This window comes from Lagenorhynchus albirostris, chromosome 3, assembly GCF_949774975.1.
Source record: "Lagenorhynchus albirostris chromosome 3, mLagAlb1.1, whole genome shotgun sequence".
Classification (NCBI taxonomy): domain Eukaryota; kingdom Metazoa; phylum Chordata; class Mammalia; order Artiodactyla; family Delphinidae; genus Lagenorhynchus; species Lagenorhynchus albirostris.
In genome coordinates this window covers 138,432,585-138,458,636 of record NC_083097.1, presented here as the reverse complement: position 1 = coordinate 138,458,636, position 26,052 = coordinate 138,432,585, and the positions used below count along the sequence as shown (strand labels likewise).

The window sequence follows — 26,052 nt, the reverse complement described above, 5'->3', positions numbered from 1 at the left end:
ATGCTGGAGAGGGTGTGGAGAAAAGGGAACCCTCTTGCACTGTTGGTGGGAATGTAAATTGATACAGCCACTATGGAGAACAGTATGGAGGTTCCTTAAAAAACTAAACAAAGAACTACCCTATGACCCAGGAATCTCACTACTGTGCATATACCCTGAGAAAACCATAATTCAAAAAGAGTCATGTACCACAATGTTCATTGCATGTCTATTTACAATAGCCAGGACACAGAAACAACCTAAGTGTCCAGCAACAGATGAATGGATAAAGAAGACGTGGCACATATATACAATGGAATATTACTCAGCCTTAAAAGGAAACAAAATTGAGTTAATTGTAATGAGGTGGATGGACCTAGAGTCTGTCATACAGAGTGAAGTAAGTCAGAAAGAGAAAAACAAATATCGTATGCTAACACATATATATGGAATCTAAAAAAAAATATATATATATATATAAAAATATATATATGTATATGGTTGTGAAGAACCTAGGGGCAGGACAGGAATAAAGCAGACATAGAGAATGGACTTGGGGAGGACACGGGGAGGGGGAAGGGTAAGCTGGGACGATATGAGAGAGGGGCATGGACTTATATACACTACGAAATGTAAAATAGATAGCTAGTGGGAAGCAGCCACATAGCACAGGGAGATGAGGTCGGTGCTTTGTGACCACCTAGAGGGGTGGGATAGGGAGGGTGAGAGTGAGACGCAAGGGACGGGAAATATGGGGTTATATGTATATGTATAACTGATTCTCTTTGTTATAGAGCGGAAACTAACACACCATTGTAAAGCAATTATACTCCAATAAAGATGTTTAAAAATAAAAATAAATAAATAAATAAAAATAAAAAGTGTTGTAAATTGTTTGCTTGAGGACATGACAGTGTAGGTGAAAGTGTTTTAAAGTACTTTAAGATTTTTCCCGGGAGAGAGAAAATAAGATATTATAAAGAGAACAGTGAATGTAAAACCATTTAAGTCCAGATATTTTTTCTAATACTAATTGAGTCTCTGATCTAACCTCTTCTGTAAGTAAAATAGGCATTATATATGTGCCCTACAGATTTAAAATCTTTTGCATGAATCATGTGACCTTTAAAGAGTATATTATAAAATTTAGGTGTGCAATATAATTTTTACTATTTTCCTGGGCAACAGTTCTTAACTGTTGAGTTGTGAATATTCCCTTGCTCCTTCCAAAAATCAGTTTATTTGGAGCAGTGTAGGAGTGGAAGGTCATTCCCAGTTCTATCATTCCACTGTTGTGCATGTTATTAGACAATAAGCAAACGATGAATCCTTTCAGATCTTAAGTTCATTGTCTATTAAGTAGATATTAATTTGTCTTTTAAAATTGTAACTTCTCTTGTAAGCATATTTTCATAGGATTTTAAACAATAAATGCTGACATTCCATTGCTTAGCAAAGCTGTACTGACCAATGATTTAGGACTTCAGATTTGGAGTTCTCCAGACCTAGGATCATATCTGTGGCCCTCTATTATCATGTGTAAGTCCTTGGGCAAATTCCTAAATTTGCTGGGTTTAAGTTTCCTAATCTGTAAAATGTGGCTGGCAATGGTAACTTCCTTGTACCACTGTTGAAAGGATTCAATAAAGTATTGAATGTCAAGGAGCCAGCATAATTCCTTGCCTCACACTGCTCAATTAATGATAATACTTCATATAATACAGTTTCTAAAAATATTTGTTTATTTATTTGGCTGCAGTGGGTCTTAGTTGTGGCACACTGAATCTAGTTTCCTAACCAGGGATCGAACCCAGGCCCCCAGCATTGGGAGCGAGGAGTCTTAACTACTGGGCACCAGGGAAGTCCCAACAGAGTTTATTTTTGTAGAGAATCACTTTTCAGATAATTTCAGTAAACTTAACCCTCCAAGTTGTCTAAAAGCCAGTTGAGGCTCAGCACTCACCGGTTCTGATAACAAAGTAGCTGAAGGCATTGGCCTTGTAGTTCTCACTGTAAGGTGTCTGTGGACTGCACATCCCACTTTCTGATTTGTTGTGTACGTCAAACCTTGTGTCAGATATCACCATCTATATACATTCCATTGGGAGAATTGTGGGGTGTTTTTTTCCCCTAGATACCTAAATATGTCTGGCACTGTCCTTGGTACTGTGCAAGGACACAGTATTAAGTTATGTGGGGCATAACTTAATAGTGGCATAATTTTACAAATGGAGAAAGTTAAAGAAGTTAAATGATTGTCCAAGGTCACACAGCTGGTAGGTGGCAGAGTTAGTGTTCAAACCAAAGGCTGTTTATTCCAGCCCTGCACAACTTAACTTGATTGTGCATCTGAAAACAGTCAGTTTCATAAACATATACATTAGATAGCTTTCTGGAAATACGTTTACCCAAATGTTAATTGGGATTATGATATTTTGGAGGTAGGATTTCAAATGAAATTTGGTTTCTTCCTTGTACTTCTAAAATACTTGTAAATGCTTTTTCCAATGAGTATATGTCTACTTTTACAAAATAATAAATTTTAACTGACTAGTTCATAGTGAGATTTCATGTCATTTCAGGTGATCTACAGGAACAGAAAAAGCTATTCACTCATTTGAGACTGGTTTTCAGCCTTACTGTCAAGCTGGGCAGATAACTATTGTTTGTGCAAATAGAATTCTGTTTTTAGAAAGGGTGACTCATTATAAAGCTGCATGATTTGTCTGTCCCCACAGTCTGAAAATAAATGTGGAAGGACAACAATAGAAAGAAGCCACAATGCAACACTTGTTTTGGCTTCAAACTTTGAAAGCTCTCTTGGCTGACATTAACAGTAGTTTCATTTTCTTTTTTAAGTTGACAGAGGTTGCTTTGTAATTAACTTATATACCCAGAAATTTCTAGGGCCCCCAGACTGTGGGCTCTGTGAAAGCAGATGGTGAAAATATGTCTCTTTTTTTTCTTTCTGACAGTAAAGTCTCTGAGATGTCTCCAGTGCTATCCTTCCAAGAAACTGCCCATTTCCAAATTTAGCCTACTGGGGAGCAGCAAAAAGAGAATGGGATTCAGAGTCAGAAGACCCAGGTATGAGTCTTGGCTTTATCACTAATTAGTTGTGCCTTTGGTCATATGTTATAATTTCTCTGCACATCAAATTCTTCATTATTTATTTATTCATTTAACAAATATTTATTGAATTCATGTTACGTGCCAATTATTTTTTACGTGCTGGGGATACAATGCTGATAAAAAAAAATCAGTATAGTTCATGATCTCTTACAGTCTCCATTCTACTGATATAGGAAAGACTTGGTCAAATATTCACAATGAGGAACACAAATCTGCAAAGTATAATAAATTTTCCAAAGAGAACATTCCTATAATGGTACTTGTGGGAGGGGAAGAGTTTGAGGAAGAGTTCTCTGAGAAGGTTGTGCTTAGCTGAGATTGCAAGAAAATGAAAACCAACTAGGTAGAAGGGTTGGGGGAGAGGGAAAGGGAGTAGGATAGGAAAGAGTATTCTCCGCAGAGGTAAAAGGCATGCACATGCCCTGTGAGAGGAGGGAGTGTGGCCTATTGAAGAAACTGTGTATAGCTGAGAGCTCAGTGCAGGTAGAAGAGTGATACAGGTAAGGATGGACAGGTAAGGAGGTGAGGAAGGGACAGTGGTGCTCGTCAAATGTTCATTTACTCACATGTTCCATACCCCTCCTCCCTTTCGGTTGGGTGAGCTGTATGAATAATGTCACATTTGTGCTGAGGGATTAAAGTCCATGCAAAATTACCTCCTTCCTCTTCCCATCCTGTGATGAATGAGGACACCTTGTATTGATACGGCAAAGCCTCCAAAGCTAAACGGCCCGGATGTAACTCACTGTCTGGAGGACAAGTGATCTGGAGGGACGAATAATTTGCAGACTTCGAGAAAATAAAAAATAATAATTTGCTATGTTAGGCCACTGACATTTTGGGGTTGTTTTTTACTGTAGCACACCATAGCCTAACCTGACTATTACAGATGGTCTCTGGCTCCTTGGGGCCTTACAGATCAAATGAATAATTTGGATCACTTTTCTGAGACCAATGGGGAAGTACTGAATTATATTAAAAAGAGCAGAAATTCTTAGGTATTTTTCTTTGAGAAAAATCATTCCATAATAACTACTTGAAGGAATGATGAGGAAAGTGAGGTTAAGAGAGTTCTGATAACTATAAACTAAGAATCATAGCTGCTCTTATCCTCGCGAAATATTGAAGAGTCCAAATAAGAAAAATTCAATCTGGAATTCTGCCAAATGTGAACCATCAAACAAATACTTTGGATTTTTGTCTTGAATCTATTGTCTGTGCTGCTGCTTTCCCTTAGCCCTAGAAGCCAGCATCTTTGATCAATTGCTGTTTTCTGTGCGGTTGTAATCCACATACTGAAAAGTAATTCTGTGTAATTGGTTAGGCTGTTCTGCCCTGCCGTCAATAGCAATTTGGTATTTATGGATTTGAGAGTGGAACATTGCTTAATGGGAAAGTCCTTGAATGTTTCAGAATCGAGTTTTCAATCTCCACCTTTGTTGAGATGCCAATATGTGTTACTTTAACTCAATCAGAAATAAGATATTCCCATTTATTTGTCTTTTGCTAATCGGTGAAAGTTTGGATTGATAAATGTATTTAGAACCTGGCTGAGTAACATAGTAAATTCTAGATAATGAGATTTTATGATATTTGTTTTGACGCTATTTCTACAGAGCAAATAACGAAGAATCTTGATTCTATGCTCTGTGAAGTTAATAAAGACAGAGGGACATTTAATCAACAATGTACAAAAAATAGTACACATTATGTTTTAGATGCTCTGTTGGGGGGAATAGGCTAACTAGAAGCAGACACAGCCCCAATCCTCCCTGAGTTCACAGTCTAGTAAGGAGATTGTACAACTGTAGCTATCTTCTTTGGTCAAATTTGCTTTTATCAATGAGGGAAAGGTAACCTAACTTGTTACTGTTTATTAACCACCTAATAGATAGCAGAGCTTCTACTAGGGCATTTTCAATCATTATTTAAATTTTAATACTTCTCATGTAATTTTTATAATAACAACACAAATTTTCCTCTGTGTGCTAGACAATGTGTTAAGAGTTTTCTATACATTATTTCAGTGACTCCTTACTACAGCCCTGGGAAAAAGGGGTTATTAACCAGAGACATGCCTTGATGACCTCAGTTACATGTGATATGCATCCCATCTCCATGCTCTTCTTCTGCTACCATGCATAGCATCCCTTTAGGATTATCTCCTCCAAAGTAACTAGTTAAGATGACTTTTAGACTTATATCTAAAACTGTATTCAACAGAATGCTGTGTAGCAGAATGTTATTGGTGTTTTGGAAAATAAGCTTCCATAAGTGTACCCAAAAGAAGTTTGGGTACAAGGTACAAAGTTACAAATATCTTTTTACCACATCCCTTTATAGAGATTCTGTTTGTTTTGCGTACTTCCAGAAGAAGACACGGTATGCAGCATTTTCTAAAGTTATCTGATTGAAGTTGTTTGTTTCATGGGGCATCTCATAGATACTGTTTTCTTCAGAAAACACATTAGTGTGTGCTGTCCAGCACACTCTTCTGTCTCCTGAACTTGCTTCATGCTCACCATAAAAGGATCAGAGATCAGAATAGTACTGTCCATTGTAGTTGAGGAGAGGCCAGAAAATCCCTGAGGGGAGAGAAGAGCTCTTTTATTGTTTCCTCCTTGGCCCAGGGTAGTACCTGCGTGACATCTTCCATAGGTGTAAGGGTAATTTAAAACCATCTAAGACTTAACTACTCCCTTTATATCAACTAGGGTTGCAGCAGCAGCAGAAACCATCTATAGCTGCTTAACACAGAAAACAAATGCACTGAAAGGAACTGAAAGGACATTAAAGAGCTTAGGGAATTACTGAGGAGGCTGAAGAATAAGGTTTGGGACTGTATGTCCTGGGTCAGTGCAGATCTGTGGGAGCACTGTGGTCATGAAGTCCTGGTCCCTGAAGCTTGTCATACTGGTCCCCAAGCTCAGCACACTCTGCATTGCCAGCCACATGGCTGTCACTGATTCCTTGGGAAGCCAGTCCCCCTACATTTACCACTGGAACAGCAGAATCCCTCCTGGTTCATGTGGCTCTAGGGTCAGTTCATCCAGTTGGTGAGGTTAGCTCCTGTACCTGATTCATGGCTACAAAAGGAGGCTTCACAAAATAACCGTACCATATTCATCTTTCATAAGGTAGGAGACAGTTTTTGCCTTGCAATGTGCACAGTTCAGAAAATAGACAGCTAAAATGAATGTGTTGACAAATTTATCATTTTCTATATAATTTTCCAAATTAAAATACACAGTTATGTTGTCTTAGTGAACTGTACGTGACCTTGTAATTTTTATGCCCATTTTTGAGAGTAACAGGTAAGGGCAGCACTTAGATCAAGATCTGGAGCACGATATGTACTCAATAAACATTTGATAAATGAGTATCCGTCAAGTTCAAATACATACCCAGGGCCATATTGTAGTATCAGAGTTGGGATATAAATGTAAGTCTTTTTTCTAGTCTTTGGTTTTTTGATCTCCTCATATAAACACTATTATACTATTTATAAGTAGTATTTTTCTACTACTTACAGAAGAATTAAAGATGCCATTGTGCTCTAGGCATGTGAAAAAATGCTAGAGTTCTCAGTTAGATATGAGCTTATATGGGTAGCATGATTTTTCTTCCAATTTTTATTACTAGCCCCAATTCAACAAGAATGAATGAATCATTTGTTTTATCACATGGTTTGCACAGTTAGTTTTCTGGATGTAGAGGATAGGAAGCAAAGAAACCCTTTGGATTCCATGATAATTAGCACAGAATATCATTTGTTGAACACTGTATGCATAGTATTTGGCTTTTAGATTTAAAGAGTGGCCACACTCTAGGAAGGTAAGCGTTACCTAGAGGGCTCAGATTGGCATTCCTAACTTAAAGCTACCTGAAAAATAAACATAAGTTGGTTGCCCAGAAAGTTTTCTACATTTCAGATTTTAAAAATTTCCTCAAGTTCTTGTAAGTGGCCCTGATGGAAAGTAATCTATAATAAAGAAATTAAAAATAAAAAACAACTGTGGTATTCTGAATCATTCATCCATGAGGAAAAATTCAAGGCTCTAATTTTAAATGATGCAACAGAAAAAATGCCCATGTGGGAGACATAGTGCAGGTGATAAGGAACGGCTCCGGGACGGCTTGGAAGGCTGGTGGGGAAGGTGACTGGGGGGGTCCCGTCATCCACGGCAGGCCCACCTTCCCTGAGCGTCACAGACCCCAGCATCTTATCATCTCAGCCCACATTTAGTAAATAAAAACCACAGCAAGGAAACAGCTGGCTCTGTTTCTGAACTCAAATCTCACTGAAACTCAGGAACACTCCCCCTCAGGCTCTTGCTAGCAACTCACCAATATTCCTCTCCCGAAGCCCTCTCCTGAGTCCCAGTGCTGGCATCTGTGAGTCACATCTGAGCACCAAAGACTTTCTAGGGAGAAAGAAATAACTATTACCAAATTTGATCCAGAGTAATGATGTGCATGAATTAGTATCACTTCATTTACTCTCAGTTTTCTTTCTTTCTTTTGCTTAAATCTGGATATTGAGTTTTATTTTCCTTGACAATTAAACTTTTAAAAAATTTATATACTTTTTATGTAGTAGGAGCTGGGTTTTATGTGCATTATTTCATTTAATCCATATGATAACAAAGCAGGTTAGGATTATTATCTTCACTACACAGATAAGGAAACATGCCTGGTGAGTTATAGTGACATAATCTAGGTCACACAGCTAATAAACTCAGAAAGCAGAATTTGAATCCAGCTCCAGGTGCCTCCAAAGGGATTGAACCCAGGTCTGACTAATTTCAGACATCAATTTATACTGTCCCACTATAATAATAATGACTATTTATTGAGTGATTCTCTATCTATCTAGTTTATTTATATATGTAACTACTGTTGATTGAGAGATGAAGAATGGAAGGGAAAGATAAGGAAGGCTAATCACTAATATGTGTAATATGCTGTTTTCCTGCCTGGGAGGTCCTTCTCACATTCATTGCTGAGTAATTCCTGTTTGCCCTTAATGACTCGAAGCTAGATATCACTAACCCTATTTTCAGTAGATGCCCCTTTTCTCTGTACTTCCATTTATTCCAGCCCTTATCATAATTAATTGCCATTTAATATATATTAGTTTATAAACTCCTTAAACTATCATCTTCTGGGGAATTATGACTGTATTTCCCCCCCGCCCTTTCTCAGCAAGCGACAAAATACCCAGCCTCTTGAGTAAAGAACAAATTAACTGGTCACAGACTTGGTTATCACACAGGGATTCCAGGATTTGGGTCTCTCATTTTGAGGATGTATTTATATACACTAGTTTGCCACATGAGAAATAGCAATCTCTGGACTGCTATATGGAAATGGCCTTTCGTGTCCCAACCCCCTACCCCTGGCCTGCACCCCCAGACACTGTTATTTTAATTGAATTTTGAAGGTTTAAGTAAGTTCTAATACTCTTTACCATTCAATAATGATTGCAAGCCAACATGCACATTTACGATACAAGTATTTGAGTCTGCTACTCCTGCTCTAGATATTCCTCCATTAACCTCACTATAAATTTGTGTATTATACATCTAATAGGTTAGCCCCTTTAGTTTAATGAGAATTTGGATTCAATCCCAGAATCAATCAGTTATTCCATGTCCTTGTGTTATTTTCCTAAACCATCAGTATTATAAATGCATGAATTTCCTCCATACCATTCCATCCTCAATAGTGAAAAATAATAGCAATGACAGAACAAGCAAACATTAACTGAAAGTATCTGCCATACTGACAGTGGCCTCCCCTCTTTAAAGATGCCATTATACTGTTTGAAATTAACTGTCTCCTGAGTAAATATACCCAAGGTTAGATTATCAAAACATATCACTTCTAATGATCAATATTCCTTAGAAATGGGCATGCTGCTTATACTTAATTAAATAAGTTTGACTATGTTTCCTCCAGCTTGCTTGTGAGTTACTAATTAGTGATATTATTCATGTTTCAAAACAATTAAATCAATGTGTTCTTTAGACCAATGCTCAGGATTCTTGTTTTGTTGCTGTTGTTCAAGATCTCCAAAGTATGACTCATGTATGATGTCTTGAATTTTGAAGCATTGTCCAAAATAATCATTATGATTCATGTCATGTAACCAGTAAGGAATGATTATTTCTTCTTCCTCTCTATCACCTAGAGAGGGCAGGCAGATAAAATGTATTACTTCTTTGAAAAACTCATGTATGATGGAATAGAATAATACTGAGGCTGATGTTCACTTACAGCTATGCTTGCAATAGTAACAGATCCTTCAAAAGTCCACATGGGAAGAAATTCTCATTGGACCCCATTTGTTGGGGAAGAGAGACATTGGAAAGATGAAAGAATTGCCCTGTGTTTCTTGCTTTTCCTTAGTCATTCTGACTCATTGGTTTATAGTTGGACTGGAACCAGTACATAATATAATATATAAAAATTATATGGTGTATTAAGGCTTAAATAACAACTGGTGGGGGAAAGCATTTACCTAGGCATCTTCAAAGAGGATCATGATGATACAAAGACATTTTAAAATTAACTTTGGGAAATTATGGAATGATTTTAGGACAGTGATAATTGACATAATCACATACTTATTATGTGCCTACTGAGTATGAGTTACAGTGTTAACCACTCTAGGCCTCTCTTGGAATAAAACTGGCACTAACACCAAAAGTGCCCTTTCTGGCTTCAAGGAGTTTATAGTAGCTTACCTGTATATATATATTTTATATATTTTGTATATTTCATTTAAATATTGGTTTTGTTTTCTAGTTACAAAAGTAATATGTCTTACAGCACAAACTATTAGTAATTATAAGTGTAGCCCATTTTTATAAGTGTACACTATATTTTATTTATGTGATTCCCCTATTGTTTGATATGATGTTATCATTAATCTTTCTGTTTTGTTAGAATAAACAATGATGTGATGGACATCCACTGAAAGTAAAAGTGTTGAGTGAAAAACCAAACATGTTATAAAAATTTTCGTACATATTGACTAAAGTATGTTCCAACATAGACTCTACCAATTTTAAATTTAAATCTATCTTGAATTCACTTTGGTATTTTTTTTTTGACACAAGGATCTTACTGTTTTTTTAATAGTCAGAAAATTAACCTAGAACCATTAGCAAGTTCATCTTTCCCTTGGCAATCTGAAGTGTCACCTTTATACTAATTTAAATCTTATACTTACTTGAATCTAAATTTTCTATTTTGTTTCATTAATCAACCTGTCTATTCTTGTTGTAGGACCACATTGTTTTAATTATTACAGTTTCAAGACCAGTTAATATTGAATAAATTACTTCATACATTAAAATCACATTTTTAATTTATTTCTTGGTCAGATTCTTATCCAGATGATAGAGGAGGTCAAAAGTGATATGATAAGGACATTTTTAATTCACACCTGCTGTAACACCTTCCAAATATAGCAATCTCACTTCTTGTGAGAATGTCACCCAATACATTCTAAATGTATGCAGACTATTTTTCATAATGTACAGAAACTTTAAGCCTTGGCAAAAAGCTTCCTGTAGTCTATTTCTTGAAGATAATAAAAGTGAGAAGAATAGTAAAATCTTATGCAAGTTTTTATCCAACATCTTTTAATTTTGTTGGAAACACAAAGGCTGTGTGACACAGTAGGTGAGTGGGTAGCAGTTAAGTTTCAGCTTACCAACTTACTAGTGTGTAACTTTGGTTAAACTTCTTAACCTTGTGAGTCTCATTTCCCAGTAAAAGTGGGGATATGAATAGTTTTTAATCTCATATCATTTTTCCAACTGGGCACTCAAAAAAGGTAGATATTATTGTTACTATTACGTGCATTCGAATTCTCAAGTTGTCACAAATAAGAAAAATACAGGTTAGAGGAAGGCAGCTAGCTTTCTGAATATTTAGGATGGGTTTGATGGTGATAGACTCATATTAGAAGAAAGTCAGAAAGCCATCAACAGAAAGAAAAATAAGGAAATAATTTGTTTTTCAAGCTTTATATATATTTTCTATTTTTAAAAAAATCCATTGTATAAAGCAGTTTTAAGGTTGTGTGTGTTTCTGACTGTGTGTTCTAACAGAAAAAAAAAATACTTACAGTGGTTTGATTCTGTGAAAAAAGAACATAATGCTTAAGTGTGGGGAGTGACTATGCCTGAAGTTTAAAGAACATGGAACCGACATTTCTGACACATTTAAGATATGTCGTATTTTTTTTATATCAAATTTCAGATTTATTTCTGTATTCCAGAGGTTCCTTCCGTGATGGTGATTCAGCTCTAGTTAAGCTGTGGTGCAATATTTTATTTATTTATTTATTTATTTGTTTATTTATTTAAGGATATGTCGTATTTTGACCTAAACCTTTACATTTAGAATCCTTTGTGCAACTTTTCCAATAATGTGTGTATTATGTTAAAATGAAAGAAAGAAAGAAGAAGGAAGGAAGGAAGGAAGGAAGGAAGGAAGGAAGGAAGGAAGGAAGAAAGAAAAGAAAGAAAGAAAGAAAGAAAGATAGGAAGGAGGGAGGGAGGGAAGAAGAAAAGGAGTGTTTGTGTATTTATCTGCCCTGGTGAGTCAGGCTGGCCAGGGTTCCAAGTGCAGGCCTCAGCTCCTGGTCCAGGCTGCTGTATTGACAGGAGCTGAGACTTGGCCACTGCCCTACTTTGTCAAGGAGACTTCAAATCACAGTCCCCTGAGCCTTGCGAGAGTGGAGAAAGCAGCTGAGCAGCATGCTCTGCTTGTGGTGTGAAAAATAAACCCTTGACCAAAGGCACAGGCTGCAAACTCACAAACAACCCCACCCCCAGCTTGGCGGAGCTGCTGTCAGCTCTCATGAGCTCTTCTGACTCTGAGATTCCTGGGCTCTAACGATTGCTCTGTCCCCTCAGTCCTCCCGGCTCCTCCTACAGTTGGCTCCCTTTCCTGTGAGATGAGCTGTCACAGCTGGCCGATCAGACTGCCACCCAATCAGCTACTCCTTTTACTCAGACCCCTGACTGACCTTGTTCTGTCTTTGCCTTTCCCATTCTTCTGATCCTCCGGCAGTCGAATCTCCTACCCCTGCTGTCTGATCCCACCGCTTGTCTAGTCAGCACGTTACACAGTTTGATTAGCTGCCCCTTCCCCTCACCCTGCCACCTCTTCCTGCTGCTAGCAGCTGTGAACAGGGCCTGCGAGTAACTCACTATCAGTTCTTTCTGACCCTCCATTAGTGCTGCTGGCTGATCAACTTAATATATTTCTCAGCAACTCTCTAATCTACTGCTGTCTCCCTCTGCTGTAGTCCTCTGATGAGCCTCCTGAAGTCTTCCCTCTCTGTCACCTATGTGATTCTCTTGCTGTTAATTGAACCGTCTGGTGTCCTGTGGCAGGCGTTTTTTCATTAGCTCTTCGAGGCTAGGGTTACCTGGTTGGCTACCTATGGCAAGTAGTAACACTTGAGTGCAGGCAGAGTTCAAGCACCCATGTCACAGCTTCCCCCAAATCCCAACAGCTGGTGTTGCTGTTTGACTCCTTGTATCTAGTGAGCTGCATCAGCAGTTCCATCATCCTTCATGGGACAACCTGACTTTTAGGATTTTGCGACTAATTTTTGAGGTGTTTCCTGGGCATCATCTTCTTCCTCATTTTCCCTCTGAGTAATACTTTATTATAGTCACAGTTCCTGACTGAGAATCTATGAGGATTATTTGAATAAGAGGGGTGATACGATCTGCTTTACATGCTGAAACCATTTTGTTGCTGGATGAAGAACTGTGGAAGCAGGGAAACTAGTTAGAAGGCTATTATCTTGTTCCTAAAAATGAAGGTGGCTTGGATTAGAGGGGAGCTGTAAAAGGGATGAGAGATGGTCAGATTTGGGATATGTTTTGAAAGTAGAGACCGTAGAACTCACTGCTGGATTATGTGTGGTTGTGAAAAAAAAAAAGGAATCTAGAAAGTGTTTACTAAGTGAATAAATTGAATGAAAATTTGCTGGAGGGACCTTTTCAAGGTTTAGCACAAGTACTTTGCACAGAGCACACTGTCTGGCACATATTAAATTTCCAATAAGTGATAGGAATTATTTTTATTATTATCATTACTCTACAAGCATGTTTTAAACCCTAAATAGGTGAATGTATCAGGTAGTATTCTTGGTTCTATAATAAATATAAATTTCAGAAAGACAACTTCCCTCATAATGGTTTGTCCATAGGTGATTAGTAGCTCTCCCTTGCTTTTGTCTATGTTTCTTTCTTAATAATTTACATTTTAGCAAACTTACCTCATATGTCTTATCTGTTCCACTTTTGATCTTCATTTTACCCTAGACTTGTTTCTGAATTCACCATCTTCCTTATTTCTGCTCTTTTCATTCACTTTTATTCTTTATGGAAGCTTGAGTCCATATGGAGTCCTCTTCTGCAACATTTTATATTCTTTCAACCAATTTGATATATCAGTTATGTTACATTAATTTTGTAAAATATCATAAATCTGTTGAAAAGAATAAAGTGGATTAATGTGGACTAACAACAGTGATTTTCCAAGTTAAAAAAAAAGAGCAAGTTATAGAAAAAATACAAAGTAGTGTCAACTGGAAAAAAGTGCACAACCTAGTTGAGAATTATTTTTTATTATTTGGTGGACATACTGAGGACTTAAGCCTGGGAAACAGTCTCTTAGATAGCTCTAAGGGACTGTTCCAAAGAAGTAAGGGAAGAGCCAGGATATGTAGGAGTTTTTGCAAAAGAAACCAGGACTGTTAATTAAAGGAAAACAGACATCTCAGCTTACTGAATTTAGCCCTTTTCTGTATATGGTAAGATGAAAGAGTCTGGGCTCACTGAAATCATTTCTTTCATATGCACTTTAAGTATCTAGGGCCAATATCCTGTTTTCTCCATCCTGAATCCCCTCAAGGTGCACCATCCGAGGTAGGGCAGGATGACTGTAGTGGCTGATGGCTTTTTGGCCCCAACATCCTTTGTTTACTGATATGGCAGGTGACAATCTTTGTCCATAGTAGCATAAACTTGAATAATATGTTATAAAATAAAAGAATACTTTTTTATTTTATGAGAGATATAACTTTCATATCTAAAACAGTAGGCTAGATTACACTTTGCAAATCAACAAACTAAAGATCTCAATAGATTAAAACAAGAATTTAGTTCTCCCTCATGCCTTAAGTCCACCAAAGAGTAGAAGGGAGCTCTACTTAATGCTGTCTTCACTACAGGACCCAGGACATTGGGGCCTGGGGTTAATGGAAATGTTCACTTTTAAACTATATACTTTTCCTCAATATGACATTTAACAAGGGATACACAATATTCAGGAACTACTATGTAAGTAAAAAAAATATTTTTCTGAGAATGGAGCAAGGATAACATATAAAAGTTATATGAAAAGGCTTTTATATTATGAATAATTTTTCTTCTTTACATTTATTTTCTTAATTAAAAATCATATTATTTTAGAAGATAATTCAATGCTTTCACATTATGCTGAATGCTTGTGGAACATTGGCTGTTCATGAAGCCTATTTTTTTTTTTTCCCTATAAAGCTTTTGCCCTTTCATTGAGTAATGGGGAAGAAGGTTGATTGAGTTAGTTTGCAAGCAAGCAAGCATCCCTTCAAAAGAAGTGAAAACATAAAAAAGAATTTTTTTATAGTATCTAGCAAAAGATTTCTCTACTCCACTTCTGCAAAAGGGCCCTACTATAGATAGCTAAAGCTAATGTCTGTAAAGATGAGAGGAATTATTTTCCAGTGCTTTCTGTTAGTAAAGGCTGTGATGTCTGGAAATTACTAATGGCCAAAGTCTTTGCAGAAATTATTAGATATCCAGAAGCATCTGGAAAATATAGGAACCCTGAGAGGGACAGAGTTTATTTTCTGGGAAACTCTGAAAGCCTCATTAAAATGGATCTAAAAGTGCCATGGCAGAAACAAGGTATCACTGGGATTTTCTGTCTTCATCCATTTTTTTCTAAGTCATCCCAGGTAGACTGGCAAAGATGAGAAACTGTATCTTGTTCTGTACTTCTAATTCCCTGTCCCTCCTTTTTTCTTTTTCCTGTTGCCTGACTACATCTATTTGCTCACCTTCTCTCTTAACTCTTTAAAAGCGGAAAGGTAATAATTATCTTATTGTCTCTGAACTTTATTTTCATATTCAGGAGATGGTCCTTGCTGATTATTTACATACTGCTGATTTTTTTTTAAACTTCATAATATTTACTACTTAACAGATGAGAGGGAATTTCATTACGGGTTCCGGGGTAGAAATTGTTTTCTTATTTTAACATATTACCTTTCTTCATATAACCCAGAAGTCAGGCTTATCATTGATTTTTCAGCAAGTTACATGACAATATTTACCTTAGACCAATTAATATTTCAAGAAAAATATATTGAACTATATGTGCTGTACAATGTTGAGCTAGGTTCTGAGGGCACAAAGAACAGTAAGATGGGGCTTCTGAATTTGGAATGATAGCATCTGAGTAGAGAAATACAGAAAATAAACTAAGTGTAAAAAAAATATGGTAAATTTTCAAATAAAGTAGCATGTAATGGAAACATAGAAGGGAGGCCACCTTGTGGAAGTTCAGGTAAGCCTTTTACATACCTGAACCTAGAACTGGGTGTTAAAAGACAAAAGGGTTTTAGACAGAAAGCATCACCCAGAATTATTGGACCCTAAACCTAAATCTTGACATCTACTTATCTTCCCCAGGTCCACCCACAAACAAACAAAAAACACTGAATACCTTTCTGACATTTTTTGCCATAATAACTCTCATTACTCCTTTCAAAGCTTTACTGTTGACTCTTTCTTCAGAATTAGATGTTAGAAACTTCTCACTGTGAAAGCTACTCTAAGAAGTCCAGTTTACATTTATCTTTCAAATTCCATTGGTATTTAGAAAATGTCTTTTTGAAACTTAAAACAATTTCAGAGGGACCAGGAGGAAGCATCTGTTTCACACTTGGTTCTTTAACATCACAAGTTCATTGTTAACTCTAGCACACTGACCATTAGAGAAAGTAGGTAAAAAATACACTTTCTACACGGGACTGTAGAGATAAACCTGCTGAGTCTGTGAAAACACAGTGGGAAGCTCTCCATCGATTTAGTCAAGGCTTCTATGTCATAACAATTATTTGAGGTTGAAAATACCCCACAGAGTTGTGTCAGAAGTGACTCAGAAGGATTCAGTTGGGCAAAGAAATTGGGGAAGTAGTATTTTCCACACATTACAATGTCCTTTTATTGATCAGTCAAGTAGTTCATCAAATAGATATTGATAAACTAAGTGTTGATTTACCAGTATCTGGTCTAAATGCATTGAACCAGAGAGACAGATTCTGGTTCTTATGAGACCTATATGTTAGTCATTGATGACAATGAGCAAGTTAAACTGACAAAGAACAAGATAAATAAACAAATAAATAAATAAACAAGTAAATAAATAAATGGCATAGCTTTGGAAGATTATTACAAAATGATCTATGTGTAAAATGGAGAAAAGATTTTCTTACTGTCATGTCTAAGTATAGTGAATATTGGCTTTTCAAAAAAGTACCTCTATAGTCTTCACCCCCTTTTTCCTTTAGAGGAGGAATTTTGCATTTCAAGTAACTTTGGTGCAAGGTTGTACTACATGCTCTAGAACTAAAACTAAAAGGAGCAGACTGTGTCTTACCTCACCTGCGAGAACCAGGGCATAGAAATGTGAATTAGCTTAGCTAATTGCATACTCCTGCCCACAATTTTGAATCTTGATCAAATGATGCAAAGAGGCTGTAGGATACTTCTAGAAATCATTCACTGCATCAGCTACAGAGGGGTACCCAAACTTTTCTTTTTAAAAAGAAAAAGTTGGGGGAACCTTCAAGTTGGCAGAGGAGTAAGATGTGGAGATCACCTTCCTCACCACAGATACATCAAAAATACATCTACATGTGGAACAACTCCTACAGCACACCTACTGAACGCTGGCAGAAGATCTCAGACTTCCCAAAAGGCAAGAAATTCCCCATGTACCTGTGTAGGGTAAAAGAAAAAAGGAAAAACAGAGACAAAAGAATAGGGACAGGACCTGCACCTCTGGGAGGGAGCTGTGAAGGAGGAAAAGTTTCCACACACTAGGAAGCCCCTTCACTGGTAGAGACGGGGGGTGGGCAGGGGAAAGCTTCAGAGCCACGGAGGAGAGTGCAGCAAGAGGGGTGCAGAGGGCAAAGCAGAGAGATTCCTGCACAGAAGATTGCTGCCGACCACCACTCACCAGCCTGAGGCTTGTCTGCTCACCTACTGGGGCGGGCAGGGGCTGGGAGCTGAGGCTTGGGCTTCGGAGGTCAAATCCCAGGGAGAGGATAGGGGTTGGCTGCGTGAACACAGCCTGAGGGGGCTAGTGCTCCACAGCTAGCCAGGAGGGAGTCCAGGAAAAAGTCTGGAACTGTCTAAGAGGCAAGAGACCGCTGTTTCAGGGTGTGCAAGGCAAGGGGATTCAGTGCACCACCTAAAAGAACTCCAGAGATGGGTGCGAACCGCGGCTATCAGCATAGACACCAGAGAGGGGCATGAAATGCTAAGGCCGCTGCTGCAGCCAGCAAAAAGCCTGTGTGCAAGCACAGGTCACTATCCACACCTCCCCTCACAGGAGCCTGTACAGCCCACCACTGCCAGGGTCCCATGATCCAAGGACAACTCCCCCGGGAGAACACACAGTGCACCTCAGGCTGTGGCAACATCACGATGGCCTCTGCCACCACAGGCTCGCCCTGCATTCCGTACCCCTCTCTCCCACCCGCCCCCAGCCTGAGTGAGCCAGAGCCCCCCTAATCAGCTGCTACTTTAACCCTGGCCTGACTGGGAACAGACGCCCTCAGGTAGCCTACACACAGATGCAGGGCCAAATCCAAAGCTGAACCCCAGGAGCTGTGTGAACAAAGAAGAGAAGGGGAAATCTCTCTGTGCAGGCTCAGGAGAAGCCTGTTAAATCTCCACAGTCAACTTGATGTACCCTGCATCTGTGGAATAGCTGAACAGACAATGAATGAATCATCCCAAAATTGAGGCGGTGGACTTTGGGAGCAACTGTAGAATTGGGGTTTGCTTTCTGCTTCTAATGCCGTTTTTTTTTTTTTAAATATAGAGTTTAGCACTTGTTATCATTGGTGGATTTGTTTTTTGGTTTGGTTGCTCTCTTCTTTCTTTCCTTCCATTTATTTTTCTTCCTTTTTTATTTTTAATTTTTTATATTTAATAATAATTATTTTATTTTAATAACTTTACTTTTTCTTTCTTTTCTTTTCTCCCTTTTTTCTTCTTTTTTCTTTTTTTTTTAACATCTTTATTGGGGTATAATTGCTTTACAATGGTGTGTTAGTTTCTGCTTTATAGCAAAGTGAATCAGTTATACTTATGTTCCCATATCTCTTCCCTCTTGCGTCTCCCTCCCTCCCACCCCTCCAGGTGGTCACAAAGCACCCAGCTGATAACCCCGTGCCATGCCTCCCTTTTTTTCTGAGTCGTGTGGCTGACAGGGTCTTGGTGCTCTGGCCAGGTGTGAGGCCTAAGCTTCTGAGGTGGGAGAGCTGAGTTCAGGACATTGGTCAACCAGAAACCCCCAGCCCCAGATAATATCAAACATCGACAGCTCTCCTAGAGATCTCCATCTCAACGCTAAGACCCAGCTTCACTCAACGACCAGCGAGCTACAGTGCTGGACACCCTATGCCAAACAACTAGCAAGACAAGAACACAACCCCACCCATTAGCAGAGAGGCTACCTAAAATCATAAAAAGGTCACAGACACCCCAGAACACGCCACCGGATGTGGTTCTGCCAACCAGAAAGGCAAGATCCAACCTCACCAACCAGAACACAGGCACTAGTCCCCTCCACCAGGAAGCCGACAAAACCCCCTTAACCAACCTTACCCACTGGGGGCAGACACCAAAATCAACGTGAACTACGAACTGGCAGCCTGCAAACTGGAGACCCCAAACACAGTAAGTTAAGCAAAATTAGAAGACAGAGAAATACGCAGCAGATGAAAAAGCAAGTTAAAATCCCACCAGACCAAACAAATGAGGAAATAGGCAGTCTACCTGAAAAAGAATTCAGAGTAATGATAGTAAATATGATCCAAATTCTTAGAAATAGAATGGAGAAAACACAAGAAACATATAACAAGGACCTAGAAAAACTAAAGAGCAAACAAACAATGATGAATGACATAATAAATGAAATTAAAAATACTTTGCAAGGAATCAATAGCAGAATAACTGAGGCAGAAGAAGGGATAAGTGACTTGGAGAATAAAATAATGGAAATAACTACTGCAGAGCAGAATAAAGAAAAAAGAATGAAAAGAATTGAGGACAGTCTCAGAGACATCTGGGACAACATTAAATGCACCAACATTCGAATTTTAAGGGTCCCAGAAGAAGAGAAAAAAAAAGGGACTGAGAAAATATTTGAAGAGATTATAGTTGAAAACTTCCCTGATACAGGAAAGGAAATTGTCAGTCAAGTCCAGAAAGCACAGAAAGTCCCATATAGCACAAATCCAAGGAGAAACACACCAAGACACATATTAATCAAACTATCAAAAATTAAATACAAAGAAAAAATATTAAAAGCAGCAAGGGAAAAACAACAAATAACATACAAGGGACTCCCCATAAGGTTAACAGCTGATCTTTCAGCAGAAACTCTGCAAGCCAGAAGGCAGTGGCAGGATGTATTTAAAGTGATGAAAGGGGAAAACCTACAACCAAGATTACCCAGCAAGTATCTCATTCAGATTCGACAGAAAAATTAAAACCTTTACAGACAAGCAAAAGCTAAGAGAATTCAGCACCACCAAACCAGCATTACAACAAATGCTAAAGGAACTTCTCTAGGCAGGAAACACAAGAGAAGGAAAAGACCTACAAAAACAAACCCAAAACAATTAAGAAAATGGTAATAGGAAAATACATATTGATAACTACCTTAAATGTAAATGGATTAAAGGCTCCAGCCAAACAACATAGACTGGCTGAATGAATACAAAAACAAAACCCATATATATGCTGTCTACAAGAGACCCACTTCAGACCTATGGACACATACAGACTGAAAGTGAGGGGATGGAAAAAGATATTCCATGCAAATGGAAATCAAAAGAAAGCTGGAGTAGCAATTCCCATATCAGACAAAATAGACTTTAAAATAAAGACTATTACAAGAGACAAAGAAGGACACTACACAGTGATCAAGGGATCAATCCAAGAAGAGGATATAACAATTGTAAATATTTATGCAACCAACATAGGAGCACCTCAATACATAAGGCAAATACTAACAGCCATAAAAGGGGAAATCGATGGTAACACAATCATAGTAGGGGACTTTGTAACACCCCACTTCCACCAATGGACAGGTAATCCAAAATGAAAATAAATAAGGAGACACAAGCTTTAAATGATACATTAAACAAGATGGACTTAACTGATATTTATAGGACATTCCATCAAAAAACAACAGAATACACATTCTTCTCAAGTGCTCCTGGAACATTCTCCAGGACAGATCATATCTTGGGTCAAAATCAAGCCTTGGTAAAGTTAAGAAAATTGAAATTGTATCAAGTATCTTTTCCAACCACAATGGTATGAAACTAGATATCAATTACAGGAAAAAAAACTGTAAAAAATACAAACACATGGAGGCTAAACAATACACTACTAAACAACCAAGAGATCACTGAAGAAATCAAAGAGGAAATCAGAAAATACCTAGAAACAAATGACAATGAAAACACGACAACTGAATACCTATGGGATGCAGCAAAATCAGTTCTAAGAGGGAAGTTTATAGCAATACAATCCTACCTCAAGAATCAAGCAACGTCTCAAACAAACAACCTAACCTTACACCTAATGCAGTTAGAGAAGAACAAAAAAAACCCAAAGTTAGTTAGCAGAAGGAAAGAAATTATAAAGATCAGATCAGAAATAAATGAAAAATAATTGAAGGAAATGATAGCAAAAATCAATAAAACTAAAAGCTCGTTCTTTGAGAAGACAAAATTGATAAACCATTAGCCAGACTCATCAAGAAAAAAAGGAGGAAGACTCAGAAGAATTAGAAACGGAAAAGGAGAGGTAACAACTGACACTGCAGAAATACAAAGGATCATGAGAGATTACCACAAGCAACTATATGCCAATAAAATGGACAACCTGGAAGAAATGGACACATTCTTAGAAAAGCAAAACCTTCCAAGACTGAACCAGGAAGAAATAGAAAATATAAACAGACCAATCACAAGGACTGAAATTGTAACTGATTAAAAATCTTCCAACAAACAGAAGTTCCAGACCAGATGGCTTCACAGGTGACTTCTATCAAGAATTTCAGAAGAGCTAACACCTATCCTTCTGAAACTCTTCCAGAATTTAGCAGAGGGAGAAACACCCCAAACTCATTCTATGAGGCCACCATCACCCTGATACCAAAACCAGACAAAGATGTCACAAAGAAAGAAAACTACAGGCCAATATCACTGATGAATATAAATGCAAAACTCCTCCACAAAATACTAGCAAACAGAATCCAACAGTACATTAAAAGGATCATACACCATGATCAAGTGGGGTTTATCCCAGGAATGGAAGGATTCTTCAGTATATGCAAATCAATCAATGTGAAAACCATAATTACAAATTGAAGGATAAAAACCATATGATCAACTCAATAGATACAGAAAAAGCTTTCAACAAAATTCAACACCCATTTTTGATAGAAACCCTCCAGAAAGTAGGCATAGAGGGAACTTACCTCAGCATAGTAAAGGCCATATATGACAACCCCACAGCCAACATCATTCTCAATGGTGAAAAATTGAAACCATTTCCTCTAAGATCAGGAACATGACATGGTTGCCCACTCTCACCACTATTATTCAACATAGTTTTGGAAGTTTTAGCCACAGCAATCAGAGAAGGAAAAGAAATAAAAGGTATCCAAACTGGAAAAGAAGAAGTAAAACTGTCACTGCTTGCAGATGACATATTAGTATACATAGAGAATCCTAAAGATGATATCAGAAAACTGCTAGAGCTAATCATTGAATTTGGTAAAGTAGCAGGATACAAAATTAATGCACACAAATCTCTTGCATTCCTATACACTAATGATGAAAAATTTGAAAGAGAAAATAAGGAAACATTCCATTTACCATTGCAACAAAAAACATAAAATACCTAGGCATAAACCTACCTAACGAGACAAAACCTATATGCAGATAACTATAAGACACTGATGAAAGAAATTAAAGTTGATACAAACAGATGGAGAAATATACCATGTTGTTAGATTGGAAGAATCAACATTGTGAAAATGACTATACTACCCAAAGCAATCTACAGATTCATTGCAATCCGTATCAAACTGCCAATGGCATTTTTCACACAACTAGAACAAAAAATTTCACAATTTGTATGGAAACACAAAACACCCCAAATAGCCAAAGCAATCTTGAGAAAGAAAAATGGAGCTGGAGGAATCAGGCTCCCTTACTTCAGACTCTACTACAAAGCTACAGTAATGAACACAGTATGGTACTGGCACAAAAACAGAAATTTAGATTAATGGAACAGGATAGAAAGCCCAGAGATAAACCCCTGCACATATGGTCACCTTATCTTTGGTAAAGGAGGCAAGAACATTCAGTGGAGAAAGACAGCCTCTTCAATAAGTGGTGCTGGGAAAACTGGACAGCTACATGTAAAAGAATGAAATTAGAACACTCCCATACACCAAAATAAATGCAAAATGTATTAAAGACTTAAATGTAAGGCCAGACAGTATAAAACTCTTAGAGGAAATCATAGGCAGGACGCTTTATGATATAAATCACAGCAAGATCCTTTTTGACCCACCTCCTAGAGAAATGGAAATAAAAATAAACAAATGGGACCTAATGAAACTTAAAAGCTTTTGAACAGCAAAGGAAATGATAAACAACACGAAAAGACAGTCCTTGAATGGGAGCAAATATTTGCTAACAAAGCAACTGACAAATGATTAATCTCCAAAATATGCAAGCAGCTTATATGGCTCAATATCAAAAAAAACAAACATCCCAATCCAACAATGGGAAGAAGAGCTAAATAGACATTTCTCCAAAGAATATATACAGATTGCCAACACACACATGAAATGAAGCTCACCATCACTAATTATTCAAGAAATGCAAATCAAAACTACAATGAGATACCATCTCACACCAGTCAGAATGGCCATCATTTAAAAATCTACAAACAGTAGATGCTGGAGAGGGTGTGGAGTAAGGGGAACCCTCTTGCACTTTTGGTGGGAATGCTAATTGATATCGCCACTATGGAGAACAGTATGGAGGTTCCTTAAAAAAACTAGGAATAGAACTACCATATGACCCAGCATTCCCACTACTGGGCATATACCCTGAGAAAACCATAATTCAAAAAGAGTCATGTACCACAATATTCATTGCTGCTCTATTTACAATAGCCAGGACATGGAAGCAACCTAAGTGTCCATTGACAGATGAATGGATAAAGAAGATGTGGCACATATATACAATGGAATATTACTCAGCCATAAAAAGAAATGAAGTTATTTGTAGGGAGGCGAATGGAGCTAGAGTCTGTCATACAGAGTGAAGTAAATCAGAAAGAGAAAAACAAATACCATATGCTAAAACATATATATGGAATCTGAAAAAAAATGCTTCTGAAGAACCTAGGGGCAGGACAGGAATAAAATCGCAGACATAGAGAATGGACATGAGGACACGGGGAAGGGGAAGGGGAAGCTGGGACAAAGTGGGAGAGTGGCATGGACATATATACACTGCCAAATGTAAAATGGATTGCTAATGGGAAGCAGCCACATAGCACATTGAGATCAGTTCGGTGCTTTGTATCCACCTAGAAGGGTGGATTAGGGAGTGTGGGAGGGAGACCCAAGAGGGAGGATATATGGGGATATATGTATACATATAGCTGATTCACTTTGTTATATAGCAGAAACTAACACACATTGTAAAGCAATTATACTCCAGTAAAGATGAAAAAAAAGAAATAAAAATTAAAATGTAATATTTTTAAAAATAAATAAACTTTTTAAACAAAGAAAGAAAGAAAAAGCCATGTTTTCTGTTCAGTAGCTGTCCACCCTAACATGAACCTTTGTTTCCTAAGTCTGAGTCTCCAAACTTCCAGTGCTCTATGGAGTCATCGTATTACTCAAATAGATATCCATCCACTTGCTTGCAGCTACCAGAGTTGGTTTCTGTTGCTGACAGTAAATGTAACTTAACTAATAAACTAGGTCATGTACTTCTACCATTTAAAATGTATCTGTCATACAAATATATTTCTGATGGTCTGATGGTTGGAATTACCTCCAGTTAGCTCTGCTGTATTTCACATACCTGTGTCTCCCTCAAAAACCTAGACATTATATCTCCCTCAAAAGCCTGTCTTATTTACTGAGAAAAATAATTTAGATAGCAGAGAGTTTTTCACATGGGATCTTGAAGATGTATTTCATTTCCCTCAACGGTCATGATGATAATGCCTTGCTCTTCTTTCTATAATCTATAATTAAGGAGGTAGACATTTTGGGGGTTTCTCTGAGAAGTAACTTGGTTGTTCCTACATCTTCAGCAGTTTTTTAAACTACTTGTAAAGGAACTAGGTATATAGAGATGAACAAAAATACATTTAGACGATGTCTTAATATCATCCCATACTTAGAACTTTGGATTTTATATTATACTGTGTGTTATACAGTATCAGTATTTATAATGTAGTATATAATATATATTTTATAATTAAAATGGATAATGATTATTTCATATAATTATATTATGTACTTCTATATTAACATTATAATACAAGGCTATACATATTGTCACTATTAAGTAGTTTGTGTTCTATGGACAATAGAGCCTTTAAATTTTCCTTTATCATATATAGTTAGAAAGCAGTTATTGAATGCCACCATTGTATTCCTTGTCTTCAATATAAGTGCTGTAGAAAGAATATAAAAATAAAATAGAAGACCCAAGCAATATGCTTAAGGAATTTAAGTGTTTTTCAATGTGTTTTAGAAAGGAAGAAAGAGAGAGAGAAAGAGAGAAGGAAAGAAAGAGAGAAAGAGGGAGGGAGGGAGAAACATCTTGCATGTGAATCTATTAAATGTGTGTGGGTGTACACATACACAATTACATACATGTAATGTATATATTCACATATATATTCAGTGATTTTAAACACTATAATTTAAAAAATTTGTGTTGCTTCTGGACCAAGAATCTTTACAGTAGAAAATGTGTTTTGACCTTTTAGAAAACATTTGCAATACCATGATACATACTTTAGTTTGAAGTACTGCAAATGTCATTTTCTTGTGGTTATTTGAAGGAAGGCGGGTAGTTTCTAGAAAAAGAAAGGCATTTTATGAGATTAAGTAGAAAATGAATAGAGTCTTTTTTTTTTTTAGCTAGAATGCTTACCTTTAATTTCCTGATTCCTTCTCAATTCGTTCATACACAAAGAAAAAAAGTCATAAATTGAAAATGGATGGTTCATCTGCAGTGAAATGTGGTCTTTGTGATTGTTGATAAATAAGCAAGTTAACTCACAGGATTTCATCCACTATGCTGGAGGAAGTATTATTGAGAGTACAGTGAAATGGAATTTTGTGGGATGGGATATGACTGATACACTCCATTGAGTTTATTTTGATTGAAGCCCAAAGTACTGAATAATTGTTGATCTTTGTCTTGTTTGTAATTTAGAAACAATAATAACAAATGAAGAATTCTTATAAGTATCTGATTAAACAGTGATGGCAGTT

At 37.3% G+C, this 26,052-nt stretch overlaps 1 long non-coding RNA gene across 1 annotated transcript in view; it reads left to right on the top strand.

Moving 5' to 3' along the window:
- Nucleotides 1-2,856: 2,856 nt before the first annotated feature.
- Nucleotides 2,857-26,052, top strand: part of LOC132517272 (uncharacterized) — a 273,893-nt gene continuing 250,697 nt past the window's right edge. Inside the window, exon 1 of the long non-coding RNA XR_009539661.1 lies at nucleotides 2,857-3,066. This is a non-coding gene — a long non-coding RNA (uncharacterized LOC132517272). The remainder of the gene's footprint in view (nucleotides 3,067-26,052) is intronic.